An 18,628-nucleotide genomic window follows, 5' to 3' on the forward strand; every position below is an offset into this window, starting at 1 on the left:
TGTTACTTGCTATTTTTGAATGTTTGCTTGCTATTTCGAATGTTTTGCACCTTGGCCCCAGAGGACACTGTCTCATTCAGCTGTATCTATGTATGGTTTGAATGACAATTAAACTTAATTTGATTTGATAATTAGTTCAGCCAACCATTTCTATGCCGACCATTGACTTTACTGATTCTATCTTCTACACTTACTTTGTTGACTTCCATGCCCTGGCAACTTAAATGCTTGTCTAGATACATTCTAAATGTTGTGAGGAGGTGTGCGTTCACCATTCCATTAATATGTTCTAGATGCAAAGTATTTTTTGATTTAAAAAAACCTTCTTACTCATATACCCTGTTAACCTCCAAGCCTCTGATTTATCATTCCTGATATTAGGAAAAGTTTTATACCATCTACATAATACCTACATAATTATCTTCATAATTTTGTCTACTTGAATCCAGTCTCCCTCTCTCAGTCTTTCCTCTCCGAGGATGACAAACCAAGGCTATCCAGTCCAGCAGAATATCCTGTGCCCTTTTTACATTGTGGTAAGAAGAATGACCCAAAAGAGGTTTATAACATCATGGTGGACATTGATAAGTGAATCATCACTGTCTTCTCCCCCCTCAAGGCAGTGGAGTCTAAAACAAGAGAAGGGGAGAGGTTTAATGGGGAGACACAAGAGACTGCAAGTGCTGGAACCTGGAGCACCAAAGAAAATGCTAGAGGAACTCAGCAGGTCAAGCGTCATCTGTAGAGGCTGACATTTAGGTTGAAAACTTAACCTGAATTGAAATATTACAGGATAGATAGCCAGTGTAAAGAGGAGAGGGGAAGGGGTTGTGTAGGAGCTGGAGAATAATTGGTGGATGCAGGTACAGAGAGGTGATAGGAAGACAGGGAAGGGAACAGTGGAAATAGCAACAGAAACTGGGAGATGGTAGCTGGAGGCAACCGAGAAGGAACAGAACACACAAGGTACTTCGGATGTGAGGTGGAGCATTGAACCAAATAAAGAGAGGTGGGATATTCAGATGGGAACAGTCACATGGGTGTAATGGGCAGAATTTGTGGGTGGAGGAGGAAAAAGTTGTGATAGGGGACTGGAATGGGTATAGATGAAACTGGTTAGAACAGGAGGAGAGAGATGGCAGCAAAGAAACAGATTATCTGAAAGTGAAGAATTTAATAGCATGGCATTCAGTTGTGGACTACCTAGACAGAATATGAGGTGCTTTTCCCTTGGTTTACATTTGCCCTCAATGGCCGTAGAAAAGACTGAGGTCAGACAAGTCGGTAAAGGAGTGGGGTGGGAGGGAGGGGGGATTAAAATAGTTTGCAACTGGGAGTGCCAGATGGCCAAGGTAGATGGACTGCAGGCAGTCAGCAAAACAGTCACTTAGTCTGCGCCTGGTTTCCCTGATGTAGAGGGTGCCACATTGAAAGTACTGAAAGAAATAAACAAAGATTGGAGGAGGTGGAAGTGAATCTCTGCCTCATCCGGAAGGATTGCTTAGGTCAATGGATGATGGTAGTGCGAGGAGAAAATGTAGATAATCAACAGGTGTTACACTTCCTATGGTTGCAGGGGAAAGTGCCCGGGGTGAGGGAAGGAGAAACAAAGGAGGGAATCATAGAGAGACAGAAAATACACTGCAGATGCTGTGGTCAAATCAACATGTACAAACAAGCTGGATGAACTCAGCAGGTTGGGCAGCAACTGTTGAAACAAGCAGTCAACATTTCGGACTGAGACCCTTCGTCATAGAGAGAGTTGTCCCAGTAGAAAGCAGGAAAGGGGCAGGGAAGGGAAGATGGAGCTTCTGGTGGGATCATATTGTATCCAGTGGAATAGAAGAATGTGCTGGACATATTGGCTAATGAGGTGAAAGATAGGGACCTAGGGAACACTATCCCTCATCTCTCTGGTAGGAGGTGCAGGAAATAGAGTAAATGTGAGTGAGAGGTCCATCAAGCAGAGTGCGGATTTCACACAGAGGTGGTGGAATGAGCTGCCAGACCAAGTAGTAGAGGTAGATACAATTAAAATATTTAAAAGACATTTAGACAAGTACATGGACAGGAAAGATTAAGAACAATTTTGGCCAAATGGTGAGAGGATAGGGTACCAAGGATTCCCTCAGCTACCTGGACTATACCTTGTCCCACCTTGTTACTTGTAAAAACGCCATCCCTTCCTCTCAATTCCTCCGTGTCTGCTCTCAGGATGAGGCTTTTCATTCTAGAATGAAGGAGGTCCCTCTTTTTCAAAGAAAGGGGTTTCCCGTTCCTCCACCATCAATGCTGCCCTGAATTGCATCTCTTCCATTTCATGCACGTCTGCTCTTACTCCATCCTCCTGCCACCCTAATGGAATAGGGTTCCTCTTGTCCTCACCCACCACCCCACCAGTCTCCATATCCAGCACATAATTTCCACCGCCTCCAACAGGATCATCCCAACAAGCACACCTTCCACCCCCCCCCCCCCAACTTCCTGCTTTCCACAGGAATTGCTCCCTACGCCACTCCCTTGTCCATCCCACTGATTGTCCTCCTGGCACTTATCCTTGCATGCAGAACAAGTGTTACACCTGCCCCTACACCTCCTCCCTCACTACCATTTACAGCCGCAAACAGTCCTTCTAGGTGAGGTGACACTTTACCTGTTAGTCTGCTGGGGTCATATACTGTGTTCAATGCTCCCAGTGTGGCCTCCTATATATAGGTGAGACTCACCGAGAACAGGTTGGAGGAACAACACCTTATATTCCATTTGGGTAGCCTCCAACCTGATGGCATGAGCATCGATTTCTCAAATTTCCGGTAATGCATCCCACCCCTCCTCACCATTTCCCATCCCCTTTTCCATCTCACATCTTATATCCTTGGCCACTCATCACCTCCGTCAGGTGCTCCTCCCTCCTTTTCTTCCTTCCATGGCCTTCTGTCTCTATCACCAATCAACTTTCCAGCTCTTTACTTCATCCTTCCCCCATCATACGGTTTCACTTATCACTGTATGTTTCTCTCTCCCCTCCCCCCACCTTTTAAATCTACTCCTCAGCTTTTCTCTCCAGTCCTGCCAAAGGGTTTCGGCCCAAAACGTTGACTGTACTCTTTTCTATAGATACTGCCTGGCCTGCTGAGGTCCTCCAGTATTTTGTGTGTGTTGGATAAATATTAATACTTAAGATAGCTTACATACATAGACTGATTGTATGTACATAAAGTGATAATAGGTACAGGAGTGTCTGTACACAAGGTGCCCCTGACAGGAACAAATTAAAAAAGTCATAATGAGGGGAGGGGGAGAAGGGATGAGTTAGTGGTTAGAGGTGTTAAACAGCCTTACTGCTTGGGGAAAGTAGCTATTTTTGAGTTTGGTAGTCCTGGCATGGATGTTATGCAGCCTCACCCTTGATGGAAGTGGGACAAACAGTCCATTGATGGGGGCAGGAGAGAGAGGGGGAGACACCCAAGTTGAAGATGTTGGGGGTGGGAAGAGTAGTTGTGCGATTTGACTATCTGAGGTCCCCATGAACTACATAAATGTTTTGACTAGTTTCCTGCATGGAATCTTGTCGATGGCCTGACTGATGTTCATGGAGACAACATCAACTGCACTGGGAACATCAATATATTTTATTTCCCCTTTGAAAAATCAGATTGATCAAACAAGATTTTCCTCAACCAGACAACGTTGACCATCTCTGATTAATCTTTGCCTTTTGAAATACAAATTAATCCTATCCCTCACATTCCTGTCCTCACCCATGTCTTTCCAGCACAGACATCAGACTCACAGGCCTGTAATTATCTGGCTTTCCCCACCTCCTTTCAGGAATAACAGTATCACATTTACTGTCCTCCAGTCACTTGACATCTCCTTGGCCACTAAACACCTAAATATCTGTCAGAGCCCCAGCAGTCAGTTCCCATCCCTCCCACACTGCCTGGGATCAAGCTGTGCAACTCATTCAATTTTACGTCCAGTAAAATATCTTGTACTTCCTATTTTACTGAGGGGAACATGCTCTTGAATTTCGCTAAACTTCTCTGACTTGTCCAATTACAAAACCCATTCATTTTAAAGCATACATTGTTCGGCTCTTTGCACAGATCATACTTTGGTTCCAAATGGGCTCTACCATTTCTTTTAACATATCTCAATAATGTTCAAGGACATTCCTTAATCCTGCCAGTGATATTTGATGCCATCCACCTCCTTTAGCCCTCCCATTTTTTCTACTGAAGTACCTCTTACACATTTTATGTATCTGTCAGGGTTCCCCATCTTCAGTTTTCTAATTAGTTTCCCCCTGTCTCTCACTCTTTATTTACCCAACCCACAATATCTCTCCATGTCTGAAGCCCCTTAGAAGTGGAAAAGGGTGGACTACAAATTAAAGTTCTGAAATTGGCATGTAGTGGTAGAAGGGGCGAGGGGGGAAACAGGTAAACTGATAACAATTTTATCAGAGCTGAGAAAAGTATTCCTGGAGTATCTGTTTGCAGGAAAGTCTACATCCAAGAAATGGTAACCATTCAAAGTGAAAGAAAGAGAGAGCAGAGCCAATGTGGTTCTGCACAAGTAAAAGGAATAGATTGGACCTGCCCCATTTCAAATGAAAAATGAAACTGAAGAAACAATTAATAGTTGATAAAGTAAAGCGAAGAAGTTAAAAGTACTTTGCATCAGCTTTTATGGCAAAAAGCAATTCAAACATCCTAGTAATAATAATTATGGGAATTAATATTATCATAAACACTACAGAATTAGTCTAGAAAAACTCGGGCTGCAAAGTTCCCAGAACCTGATTTTTTGCATCTCAGCATCATCATTATGTGCCCTGTCGTATGACTTGGGCAATCATGGTCTTTCCATGATCATGACTGTTCTTGGCAAATTTTGCCGTTGCCTTCTTCTGGGCAGTGTCTTTACAACTCGGGTGACTCCAGCCATTACCAATACTCTTCAGAGATTGTCCATCTGGCATCAGCGGCCACATAACCAGTACTTGTGATATGCACCAGCTGCTCATACGACCATCCACCACCTGCTCCCATGGCTTCACATGACACCGATCAGGAGTCTAAGCAGGTACTACATCTTGCCCAAAGGTGACCTACAGGCTAGCAGAGGGAAGGGTCGCCTTATCCCTTTGGTAGAGACATATTTCCCCTCACTACCCATTTCTGCATTTAATGATTCTAAAAGTGGCAGCTATAGAGAAAATTTGTCAAGGGGGCATCAGTGAGTGTTGTTGCTATTACTAAGAAAAAGGTCCCTAAATAGCTGAAAGGTCTGAAGATAGTCAAGTTGCCTGGACTCCACCCCAGGGTTCTGAAGAAGGGAGTTGAAGAGCTTGTGGAGGCATTCGCAATGATCTTTCACAAATCAACAGATTTTGAAGTGGTTCCAAGGACTGGGAAATTGCAAATGTCACTCCATTCTTTACGAAGGGAGGGAGGCAGAAGAAAGAAAATTATAAACCAGTAAGCCTGACTTACTTTAGTGGTTGGGAAGATGTTGGAATCCATTAAGGATAACTTTTCAGAGTACTTAACCAAAGGTGTCCTTCAGGGGATACCTTGCCTGAGAAATTTGTAGAAATTCTTTGAGGAAGTAACAGACGTGATAGACAAAGGAGTATCAGTGGATGTTGCTTACTTGAATTTTCATAAGGCCTTTGAAAAGGTGCTGCACATGAGTCTGCTTAACAAGATAAGAGCCCATGGTATTACAGGGAAGATATTGGCATGGACAGAAGGGTGCCTGACTGGTAGACAGTAAAGAGTTATAAAGGGGGCCTATTCTGGTTGCCCGCCAGTGACTAGCGGTGTTCCACAAGGGTCAGTATTGGGACTGCTTCATATCATGTTATATGTCAACGATATATACTGTGAGAAGAAGGGCAGGTAGTGTTGAGAAAGCAGGGGTCTGCAGGACTTCAACAGTTCAGGAGAATGGACTAAGAAACAGCAGATGGAATATAGTGTAGGGAAGCGTATGGTCATCTGCTTTGGTATAAGGATTAAAAGCATAGACTCTTTTCCAAACAGGGAGAAAATTCAAAAATCAGAAGTGCAAAGGAACTGGAAGTCCTTGTGCAGATTCCTGAAAGGTTACCTTGCAGTTTGAGTCAGTGCTAAGGATGACAAATGCAATATTAGCTTTTGTTTTGGGAGGGCTGGAATACAAGAGCAAGGATGTAATGCTGAGGCTTTATAAGGCATTTGTCAGACCGCACTGGGAGGATTGGGAGCAGCTTTCTGCCTCTCATCTAAGAAGAGATATGCTAGAGTTGGAGAGGGTTCAGAAGAGGTTCAAGAAATGATTCTATAAATGAAAGGGTTAACATGTGAGGAGCATTTGATGGCTTTGGACCTGTACTCACTGGAGTTCAGAAGAATGGGGGGGGGGTGGGAATCTCATTGAAATCTTCTGCATCTTGAAAAGCTTAGATACAGTGGATGTGGGGAGGATATTTCCAACAGTGGGTGAATCTAGGACCAGAAGGTACAGAATAGAGGGACACCCATTTAGAACAAAGATGAAAAGTAATTTGCATAGCCAGAGGGTAGTGAATCTGTGGAATTCATTGCCACAGAGGGCTGAGAAGGTCAAGTCATTGAGTATATCTAAGTAGAGGTTGATAGGTTCCCGGTTAGTCAGGGTGCCTAAGGATACGGACAGAAGGCTGAAGAATGGGTTTGAGAGGGATAATAAATCAGCCACGATGCAATATCAGAGCAGACTCAGTTGGCCAGGTGGCCTAATTCACCCCCTGTATCTTATGGTCTAAAACTTACCTCTGACATGTCCTAAAATGGATAGTGGTTGTAATCTCCCAAAATCTGAGAATACATAGTGCTTAATTGGAAAATTATTAGTGTGATATCCTTTTTCATAAAAAATGGATGACAAAGAAACAGCCACTTTGCCTAAAGTCTATTACTGGATGGAGAATCAATTATATTTGGAAAGTCCTGATCTGATCAGGCAGATTCAACATAGCTTCGTGAAGATGAAACAGCATCTGAAACTTATGCTTGAGTTCATTGAGAGGGTGCCAGCCAGAATAAGAAGAGAGAAAACCAGTAGATGTAATGTGGATTAGAAACATAGAAAAACCTACAGCACAATACAGGCCCTTCAGCTCACAAAGCTGTGCCGAACATGTCCTTACCTTAGAAATTACCTAGGGTTACCCACAGCCCTCTATTTTTCTATGCTCCATGTACAAACCCCATTTCCAGAAAAGTTGGGATATTTTCCAAAATGCAATAAAAACAAAAGTCTGTGATATGTTAATTTACGTGAACCCTTATTTAACTGACAAAAGTACAAAGAAAAGATTTTCAATAGTTTTACTGATCAACTTAATTGTATTTTGTAAATATACACAAATTTAGAATTTGATGGCTGCAACACACTCAACAAAAGTTGGGACAGAGGCATGTTTACCATTGTGTTACATCACCTTTCCTTTTAATAACACTTTTTAATCGTTTTGGAACTGAGGATACTAATTGTAGTAGATTTGCAATTGGAAATTTTGTCCATTCTTGCTTGATATAAGACTTCAGCTGCTCAACAGTCCGTGGTCTCCGTTGTCTGATTCTCCTCTTCATGATGTGCCATACATTTTCAATAGGAGATAGATCTGGACTGGCAGCAGGCCAGTCAAGCACACACACTCTGTGTCTACAAAGCCACACTGTTGTAGCCCGTGCAGAACGTGATCTGGCATTGTCCTGCTGAAATAAGCATGGACGTCCCGGGAAGAGATGTCACCTTGATGGCAACATGTCTCTCTAAAATCCTAATATATGCCTCAGAGTCAATGGTACCTTCACATACATGCAACTCACTCATGCCGTGGGCACTGATGCACCCCACATACCATCAGATGCTGGCTTTTGCACCTTTCGCTGATAACAAATAGGATGGTCGTTTTCATCTTTGGCTCGGAGAACTCGACGCCTGTTTTTTCTGAAATCTAGCTGAAATGTGGACTCATCTGACCACAGCACACGGTTCCACAGTCTTTCGGTCGATCGGAGATGAGCTCGGGCCCAGAGAACTCGCTGGCGTTTCTGTATAGAGTTGATGTATGGCTTCCTCCTTGCATAATACAGTTGCATTTCTCGAAGCAGAGACGAACTGTGTTAAGTGACAATGGTTTTCCAAAGTATTCCTGAACCCAGGTGGCTATAATTGTCACAGTAGCATGACAGATTCTTAGGCAGTGCCGCCTGAAGGCTCGAAGATCACGTGCATTCAACAGTGGTTTCTGACCTTGCCCTTTACACACTGAGATGTCTCTGAATTCTGAATCTTTTCACAATATTATGATGTTGATATATAGATGTTGAAAGACCTAAATTCTCTGCAATCTTGCATTGAGAAATGTTCCTTTTGAACTGACTAACAATTCTCTCATGAATTTTGGCACAAAGGGGTGAGCCACGACCCAACCTTGCTTGCAAAGACTGAGCCTTTGATGGATGGTACTTTTATACCCAGTCATGATACCTCACCTGCTACCAATTAGCCTGCTTAATGTGGAGTCTTCCAAACCGGTGTTACTTAAATATTCTGTGCACTTTTCAATCTTATTTTAACTCTGTCCCAACTTTCGTTCAGTGTGTTGCAGCCATCAAATTCTAAATTTGTGTATATTTACAAAATACAATTAAGTTCGTCAGTAAAACTATTGAAAATCTTTTCTTTGTACTTTTGTCAGTTAAATAAAGGCTCATATGAATTAACATATCACAGACTTTTGTTTTTATTGCATTTTGGAAAATATCCCAACTTTTCTGGAAATGGGGTTTGTACCTATCCAGGAGTCTCTTAAAAGACCCTGTCGTATCCACCTCCACCGCTGTTGCGGGCAGCCTATTCCACACTCAACACTCTGTGTAAAAAACTTACCCCGGCATCTCCTCTGTACCTACTAAATTAAATAACATTTGATAAAAAGATCATTTTGCCAGAAAAGAGCTTATGGTGTAGAAGGTATTATACAGTATGGATAGAGGTGTTGAACAGATTGAAGATTGGTTTGCTAGCAATAAGTAGTGATAAGGGAGTCATTTTCACATTGGTAATCTGTAACTGGCAGGGTGCCACAGGGATCAGTGCTGGGACCACAACTGTTTACAATACCGGTTAGTAACTTAGAGGGAATAAACCAATGTGCTGTAGCCAGATTTGTGAATGTGCTCGTGAACTGTGGGGTGAATAGAATTTGCAGACAAATATTGATAAATTGATAAATGTGAATTTGGAAGGAAAAATAAAATTTAAATAAAAAAAGATTGCTGAAGGCTACAGCACAAAGGAATCTGTGTGTTATCATACATGAAACACATTTATTTAAAGGGAATTGGAGTTCTACCATAATAACCCTTAACTGTACAATGCCCCAACAAGGCCAAAAATGGATTACTTTTAACAATTTTATTCTCTTCATTTAAGAACTAATTTATAACTACATATTATCATTGGATACAATTTAGCCATGATTGCAAAGGAAAAGATTGTCTTAAGTTGAAGATGTTGGATCTCTACTTAGTGAGGCAATCTTATTGACAAATTTCTGACTCTTTTAGGGGTCTGTTGTTTCTCTTCCTGGTCAATTCTCATAGCTGAAGGAATAATGAGTGGGGTGTGACCTATATAAGACAAAGTGGAAGCATTTCACCTCTCAAATGATTGCAACTCTTTGGAATTAGTTGTCTCAGTAAACTATGTTGCCTGAATCCTTCAATATGTTTAAAGATGAGGTACATTATTTCATTAGTCAGTAAGGGAATCAAACATTATGCGACAGGAGCAAAAAAGTCCAATGATTATTGAAAGGTGAAGCCAGCTTAAGAGGCTAGTCTGCTGTTATCTCTTATAGTGTAATGACGGATCCATTGCATGAGTGATTAAACTGACAGGCTTTCTTTCCCTAAAATTTAAGAAGAATGAGAGGTGACAATAAAATGAGGATGTTTCCTCTACTGCACGAGCTCAGAACTAGGGGTCACTGCTTTCAAAGTACATAGATTTTTGGAATTCTGGAGACTAGGTCATTGAACCTAGAGATATATAGATTTCTGTCGAAGGGAGCATGGGATACACGAAATTGGCAGTTAATTAGATCTTCTATGATACTACTGAATGGCGGAGTAGGCTCCAGGGGCCTATTCCTGCACCTGTTTCTGATGACTCTGTTATACTATTATGCAATGAAAGTGACTACACTCCAAACTGAATGTCTTAATTCGCTCCCTTCCATAATACATTATTTTCGATTCTCTAAAATCATAAGTTATTGACAAATAAGCAGCGAATTTTTGAGATCTACCCGGCATTCTCATTCATCGGCCATCAAACCATTCACTTCCCAAATTATATCTGTACTAGCCCACGCTGGTATTCTAACCAGTCTTCATAACGTAGCACAGACCGCAGAGAAGCCTCAAAGCTCCCCTACCTACACAGAAGTGCCCATCTCCAGGAGCGGAATCCTCCAAAGCTGCAACCATCAGCATGAGCCTTTGATCCACTTGAACGAATCAGAGATTCCGATCACAAACTATGCAACTTAAGGGTTTAAAGAAAAAAAACAAACCTCAGAAACTGCGCCTGTTCGGCGCTCATCCGGCACCTTGCTCACGGTGCATCCGGCGTCCCAAACCAGTGGGAACTGTATAACATCAGCAAGGTCGGGTTGCACTGGTCATCAACTTCCACCGTCTGAAAGTCAATGGGAAGCCCAGTCTTTCTCACACTCGATGGAGAGAAGATCAAGAAACATCTCTAAGGAAGCTCTCTGATGAAACAAAGCAGCTGCTGACTTTTTACTTATAACTAACAATGCGTTTCACCCGGCAAAATGCTAAGAATTCTCAAAAGGTGCGCAGAGGAAGGACCAATAGCCACAACACATTGGCACATTCTTTAAATCTTAAGGCCACATCAAACGAATGAAAGATCCCACGTCTTACCTCAGCCAGGCCCGACCGTCGCGCAGGTAACCGAGACGTGCTTTCATTTGGCCCCACCCAGCGCCCTTTCCCCTCTGACCCCCTGAGACCGCCCTCCCTCGCACGTCACTCGGTTAGCAACCTTCTCCCCCCACCCGCTCCCCCCTCCTTCTGCCACCCCGGAGCATTTTGGGTAATCTCCGTCTTGGGACATGCGCAGTGCACTGGGTATTTTCAGCTGCAGGTTTTTTTTCTCTCTTGCCCCTGTCCCTCTCTCTCTGTGCCTCTGTGCAAAAGCTTCCACAAAAGTCTCCAGAAATAAAGCAGCCGTTTCCCTTTTTTATTGTTGTGATCTCACATTCCCAACCGGATACATCCCGAGCGTCTGAAAAACTTCCTGGATACCTCCTTAACAACAAGCCGACCTCCGGGGCCTGGCCAGCAGCCTTTTAAGTGCCATTTCAACCCTTTATTACCCTTTGTTTTTGACTCTTTTTAAAATAAAAAAGAAAAACTCGGAGAGGAGGAAGTTGAAGGTAAGTGATTGCAAAGCAATTCCAGCCTCTTTTTAAATTAAAATATCTTATTTTTTAAAGAACTGTAATTTTTTACAGTGCAATATATAAATATTTCTCAGTGTTAAAATGCACTCTTATTAGAGTTGGGAGTTTGGATGGTTTTGTTCAGCATTTTAGAGAGGAAGAACGTTACCGTTTCGTGAAAATGGGGTTTAATCTGGTTTAAAGGTTTCTATTTATCCGCCCCCTCTTTGCTGCTGCTGCTGATGATGATGATGCTACGTTGCAGGCCACGGCCATGCGTGACTGCTGTTTACAACAGTCCAACTTCAGATCTTGTCGGTATCAGCCCCGCAATGTTAAGAACGTTTGTTCCTTCTCGATGGAAAGATATTTCTTGCGATTGAAAATGTCTGGAGATAGCTTCGGGTAGTGTTTGAGTATATTATGCAGTATTTTTCTCAGTGTATTTAAAATGTGAATTATCTGCTAGTCAATATTGAGTCATGTTTTTGCTTTTTCATATTTTACATAATTATAGGCCCGATCCACAGAATGTAGAAGTTAAGTTTTGCATGATGTTCTATTTAAATGTTGAGTTTTTCTCTCACTTTAGTATTATTTTGATAAAATAGAATAATAGTTTTATTAAAAAAATAAATGTACAAAATAATTAAATAGTTGTCAAATGGATGCATACATTCAGAGTTTAAATTCTATCCATAGTTAAATACTAAATTTCCTAAAAGCATTTATACAAATTTGAAGAGATGGGAACTGTGATATATGTTGAGTTTACAAGTTCAGCCTAGGGCAGCAAGTAATTCAATACTTGGTTTGCTGTTTCTATTTAATGTTTTGTGCTTTTATTTTGTTTCATAGCTATAAAAATTCTGACTACATTGCTGGAAAAGTTGCTTTAAAATGTTAAGTATTTTCCAGTATATGAGGCTGTTGTCCAAAGTCAAGGATCTGTATCTCTCTAGGCTTGTGTTGAACTCTGTTCTACAATTGCATACCATTGTTAACATTTTGAGGACGTGCTTTGACTGTTTTTATGATTCTCAATACCTGATAGATTCTTCATTGCTTTCTTTAAGGATAATCTGGTTTCAGCAGAATGTACTAGAACCAAATGAAAGCTATATGGTAGTTATGTTTCAATCAGGCAGATTATTGAAGGGCTCTTGACAGTTGACCAGTTTTTCTAACTAATAGAACCAAAATATTTGTCATCTTCATTACTTTATCGGAATGTCTTGCCCAACTTGATGACCAGCTCTAATAAGCTGTGACTATTTAACTAGTTTAGCAGTACCCCTGCAAATGAGTTCTGTAATCTTTAGTTTTCTTATTCTGCATCTACATATTTCATTTGCCCAACTCTATTAAATTTAATTGTGTATCTGAGCTGCAAATATTGGACCCACAGAAACTCGCCTGGTTAATTTGTATTTCTCAATAACCTGATTTGTAGGCTCTTTAGTTCAACTTGTTTATTTATGGATACCTTGATAACTTTAAAAATACCATTTTTTGTTTTTATATCTTTAAGATTGTTGGACACTTCTAGAAAATGGATGTTATTGATTGACCTATCGAGTATATGAAAGTATTATTTGTATAGGTCTTTTGTTTTAAAATTTCCTTAACTAAAGTAAGTTTAAACCAAATGGCGCTATCTAATGTAGCATAGGCTGTCGTTTATAGTCCTTAAAAGGAAACTCATTTTCCCAGTACATTGTGTGTTACCAAAGTTTAGGACTTTTTTAAAACATCAAAATGATTGGCCAGTCTTTAAACTATATCCATAGGTTATATAGAACAAAATATGCATGGTCTCAATACATATTGTTCCCAAAGTGTTTGGCAGAAGTATATTTTTAAAAAATGGAAATTTGTAAAATATTAAATAATTTTATTTTAAATTTTTAAATAGGGAAGGGGTGACTGGAAATGTTCATGAAAAGAGTTGCTCTTTTGGCTTTTAATGCATATCAGAATCAGGTTTAAAATCATGTGTTGTGAAATTTGTTTTGTGGCAGTAGTGTAGTGCAAGACACAAAAAAACCTATAAATTGCACTGTGTATATATACTAATTTATTTATGTGTGTGTGTATATATATATATATATATATAGAAAAACTAAATGAAGTAAGTAGTGCAAAAAGAGAACGAAAAGCATAGTGAGGTAGTGTTCATGAGTTGATTATTGTCTTTTCAAAAATCTGATGTTGAAGGGGAAGAAGCTGTTCCTAAAACATTGAGTGTGTGTCCTTGTGCTCCTGTACCACCACCCTGATGTGTTTAGCCAGGGTAGCCATCTCTGTGGTATACCAAACATGCCATACATGGTTTACAAATTAAATTCCTGTTTTGAAATGAGCATTGTTCAGTATTTTTTTTTGTCATGTTGTTAAATTTACATTAGTGATGCGCTATCTGGCTGCAATAATACTGTTCCTTGGGGTTGGATTGTTAGTTTGACTGACTCGCAACTAGATCAAGGATGGTTATTTAGAGCTGATCACTCTTTCCCCCCCCCCCCATCCAAAAGAAAAAAAGTGTTTTACTTTAGAAATGAGTTTAGTGCTTTTGAGTAGAAATCATGTGACACAGCAGTTGCATTGCTAAATGGTTTATGATTTGCATGCTATCTGACTGCCTCAAAGATTTATGAAGGTAAATCAAAATAGCATGTCATCTTTTTAAAAAATATATATGAACTTATCTTTAAAATTATATTTGATAATTGTACAAATGTAAAATGATTTAGAGAATATTGGCAAAAGCGCACTGTAAGTGTATTTCTCTGAAGATAATCAAAACCCGGTTTAGTATCACTGGCATATGTCGTGGAACTTGTTTTGTAGCAGCAGTGCATCCCAGTACATAATAAAATAAAAATTACAAAAATAAAAGAGTAAAACAAAATATTGTTGTAGTCCTCATGGGTTCATTGTTCATTCAGAAATCTTGATGGGGTGGGGGTGAAGAAGCTGTTCCTACAGTCTTGAATATCTTCAGGCTCCTGTATCACCACCTTAATGGTAGAAATGAGAAGAGGACATGTCCTGGATGATGGGGGAGGGGTCCATAATGATGGATCTTGCCTTTTTGAGGCATTGCTTATTATGACGGCTGAGTTTACAACTTTCTGCAGCTTTTTCTGATTCTGCAGTTGTCTAACTTTTGCCTGCATCCATATTTTGAATGGCTTGCTGATGTACTGAATTATATCTTGAATGTTAAGAATTTTTGAAGTCCCTTCTGACATGTGTAGGCAGGAACCTTTTTATATATATATATATATATATGAAAAATATTGATAAAGCTGTATCACAGCATCAATTTATTGTGTTACCAAATGCAAATATTTCACTTTCACCAATGCAAATGACTGGTGGTCTGGTTGGAAGCATGTGCTGTAAACAGTTTCTATTTGCGAGATACTTTACACAAACAAGATCTTGAGAAACAAGAATCACTTACTAAAGGTCCATTGAGCTCTTTGTAATAGTACTAGCTCAAACAAAACACAATTCCAAGTTCAGATTATTAAAGATTGTCGTTATTTTTGTGTTTCAAAAGACTGGCTGATTATCTTGACAAAATCAATTGTTTTAAAATACTTATGTCAAGCTTGTTACTTTTTTGAATAGTGACTGCTTTTACAAATAATTGGGTTCTAAAACATTGAAAGTTGCTATAATTACAAGCATATATATATATATTAATGAATATTATATCCATTATGAATCAGATCACTGGAGCAAAGTATTTTAAGGTGTAAAGCATGTGGGGCCTTTTGTATGAATTGGACAATATATTAATATTTTGTCACTGAAGACAATTGTTATGCAGAAAATATGAGAACATTCAATACTTTGCTAAGGTCACCAAAGCAAATGGAAATTAATAGCATCAGTGAAATAAAACTCGACACATAATGGGACTTTCGGGTCTCTATGTGGAGCATGAACGGGTGGTTTAGAATCATTTTAATTACCTGCTCTTAAGGTAAACGTGAATCTTGTTGTTTTAGTGTTATGTGCTTTGTATTTTCTTCTGTCAAAAGGCTGCTTAATTAGTATTTAGGCTTATAAAATTAACCAGATTTGTTTTGTGCAGTCTTGGAATAATATAAGCAATTAAATCACTGATATAAGGGGAAAAGTCTACATTTGTTTGAAAGAAACTGAAATTTTTGTTCCTTGTGTATCAGTGTTGAGTGAAGTTGAATAATTAAATAATGACATTGCAAGGAAGACTTCAGATTTTATGTAAATCTGAATAGGAACCATTATACTGAGAAGAGAAATCTGGGGGGGGGGGGGGGTGGGAAGGGAAATGCTGGGAAGTCCTCAGGCCAACCAGCATCTGTGTAGAGAGAATTGGGTGTTTAGAACAAGTTTTTGGATCAAACACATTCTAAGTTGCATGGAGGACTAAAGAACAAAGGGAATATCTGTGACAGGTCACCACCAAGGGAATTAACTAGAAGCTCAGGGTCACCTTTGTGGCCTACCACAGTACTTCCTTTTGTTCCACCCTCCCCTTCTCTGCAACTTTAAACTTTACTGGTTTTATGAATCGTTATTGGCCTGAAACATCAACTGTCTCCTCACCGATAACACCTGACCTTTACTATTTTCAGAATTTTCAACTTATAACTGCCATAGCCACTTACTGCACTGATGGAATATTTGCAGCCCATGTAGACCAGGGGTTCCCAACCTTTTTTATGCTGTGGACCAATACCATTAAGTAAGGGGTCTGTGGACCCCAGGTTGGGAACTCCTGATTTAGATGAAAAATGGCTGCTTAGATTAAATCTGTTTTCTAGCTTTAGATAGTCAACAAGTGATACTTTATGAATGGTTATCCATGTAATTTTCCATTCTGATGGTTCTGTCTTCATCTATCAGAGAGTGACTGCTAGAAGGTCCAGTGGGGCTAAGTCCTAGGCTAGTTGCAAGGTAGATTATCTAGACCTCCTTATGGTTCCTATATTTATTCCATTTGGGGAATTAAACAAGTTGTAGGCATTACATTTGGGGAATTAAACAAGTTGTAGGCATTACATGACAATTTTTTTTAAAAATCAGTGATTTCGGAATGCACATCCACAGATCCCTGAAGACAACAGTTCAGGAAGATACGATTAAGAAGACATGCAGAATATTTGTGCTTATTGACCAAGAAATAGGATACAGGAACATTGAGGTTCTACTGGACAGTAAAATATTAGTTTGGCCGCAGCTGGAGTATATCACCAGGCTGCAGGAAGAATTTGATAGTGCTGCATAAATTTATAAGGGTGTTGCCAGGGCTGTAGGAATATAGTTATGAAGAGAGACTTATTATAGTAGGGTTGTTTCCCTTGGAGCAAAGAAATTAGGGGAAAAGTATGGTCTATAAAACTTGAGGGGCCCGAATAGGTGAACGGGCAGGATCTATTTTCTTTAGCAGAAAGGACTCGGACCAAATTTAAATAAATTGATAGAGGGGAGAGTAAAACATTCTATTAAATAGTAAGGTTTGAAAGTGTTTAAGTATGGTACATAGCACAAAAACATGTCATTTGACCCAATTATTCCATTCTGGTACTTATTCTCCATTCAGTTTCCTTCCCCAGCACCTCAGTCATTCTTTATCTGAAGCTTTTTGTCGAGCCTTCTGTTTCATATGCTTGTCCCACTTCCACTTTCATGTATGTATTTGTATTAATCACTTGAGAATCCTTTCAACATTTGCTGTGGTAGTGTGATCTACATTATCACTACTTTAGGTACAGGTGTTTCTTCAATTCCTAATTAGATTTCTTGTTCATCATTTTATAATGGTGGATTTTAATTATGTGTTTTCCCCCATATTTGGAATTATTTTCTGTGCATCTACCTATCAAACCTTTCACTAATTTAAGACTTCTATAAGGTCACTCCTCAGCTGCCTTTTCTCAAAAGATAATCCATTCTGTTCATATTTATGAAACTAAATATGGACTTTAATGAATAGAAGTGCATTCATCAAAATACTCATAGTCCAATCATTCTGTTTGCATTATTTCAGCATGACATCACATTTCTTTTACATAAATTTCTTGGGCAGAAGTCCAGAGATTTTTATAAATACAAATTTGGTCACCTCTGCAATGTTGAAAATGAGGGAGGCAGTCTACCAGAATTCGGTGGTTTATGAATAAGTGGCTAATTTTATTCACTTTCATTCTCAAGATTTATGTTATTTTTAACATCTTAATTGTGTATTTTTATTGCAAAGATATGAAATCATAGGTTACCAGGCAATTGACTATCCAGCCAGAAGTAGTTAACTGAAGTCAGTGACAAGGCACTTTTAATGTGGACACAAATAAGGTAAAGGTGACAATGAAAATTAAAGTAAATATTAACTATCACCCACCTTGTCGTGAATGTGTTAGATCTGTAAGGTATGGAAGTCAATATAAACTTTTTCTGGAGTAAGTCTTGGAACTTGAGAATTGGTAAGCTGGAGTTGGACAGGCTGCATTTGAGAGGAGGAAATGTTGCCTGGATAGTTTAGTGAGGCAATGTTCACACCCTTTTAAATATTGCATAATTGGTTAGTCAGGAGGAATAAGGATGCGAGTACATGCAAGGCAAATGTGAGCAGGAACCTTAGGTGTTACCCATGAGTGACAGGTATGTACTACTTGCAGCCAGAGTGCAAATGTTATGGGGTAGATTAACAGCTGACTATCACCATGGTACAATAGGATATTCATGTTGGGCGAGTGACAACAAATGTATTGTGAGTGGGACAGTATCGGAGAAAGTTGCTGTTCCAACATAAAGGCAAAGAAGAAACTTAAAGGGGAAAGATGGTTATTTGGATCTTTGTGGTAACCAACAGTAACTAATGTAACCAATTAGATAAAGAAGAACATTTTGTTTACAGGCTATGACAAGATGGGATCCAAAGTTAGGGAAAACTAGAAATATAATAACTTCTGGATTGCCATTTAATCCAGATGCCAATTTGGATCATTAATAGTGAAGAATTGCATGAAGTGCAAGAAATGGGTGTCAGTATATGGGGCACTAGAGAGTGGTTCTATTGGGATGGGCTCCATTGAAATCAGTTTGGTCCTA

The 18,628-nt window shown here is 39.6% G+C and overlaps 2 protein-coding genes across 8 annotated transcripts in view; one reads left to right on the top strand and one right to left on the bottom strand.

Annotated features, from left to right (window-relative positions):
• orc4 (origin recognition complex, subunit 4) overlaps positions 1–11,090 on the bottom strand; it is a 117,653-nt gene extending 106,563 nt beyond the window's left edge. The window contains exon 1 of one of the 3 annotated variants that reach the window (XM_059970269.1): positions 10,998–11,090. The gene's annotated coding sequence lies outside the window, so the exon portion shown is untranslated. Of the gene's footprint in view, positions 1–413; positions 520–10,621; positions 10,963–10,997 lie in introns of those variants that run through there. The other 2 variants (XM_059970270.1, XM_059970271.1) reach the window with 2 other exon arrangements.
• A 118-nt stretch (positions 11,091–11,208) lies between these two features.
• The window catches only part of LOC132394301 (methyl-CpG-binding domain protein 5-like), a 225,133-nt gene continuing 217,713 nt past the window's right edge, over positions 11,209–18,628 (top strand). For all 5 annotated transcript variants that reach the window (XM_059970267.1, XM_059970266.1, XM_059970264.1 and 2 more), the window contains exon 1: positions 11,209–11,512. The gene's annotated coding sequence lies outside the window, so the exon portion shown is untranslated. The remainder of the gene's footprint in view (positions 11,513–18,628) is intronic.

Source organism: Hypanus sabinus, chromosome 5 (assembly GCF_030144855.1).
Source record: "Hypanus sabinus isolate sHypSab1 chromosome 5, sHypSab1.hap1, whole genome shotgun sequence".
In the NCBI taxonomy this organism is placed as follows: Eukaryota; Metazoa; Chordata; class Chondrichthyes; order Myliobatiformes; family Dasyatidae; genus Hypanus; species Hypanus sabinus.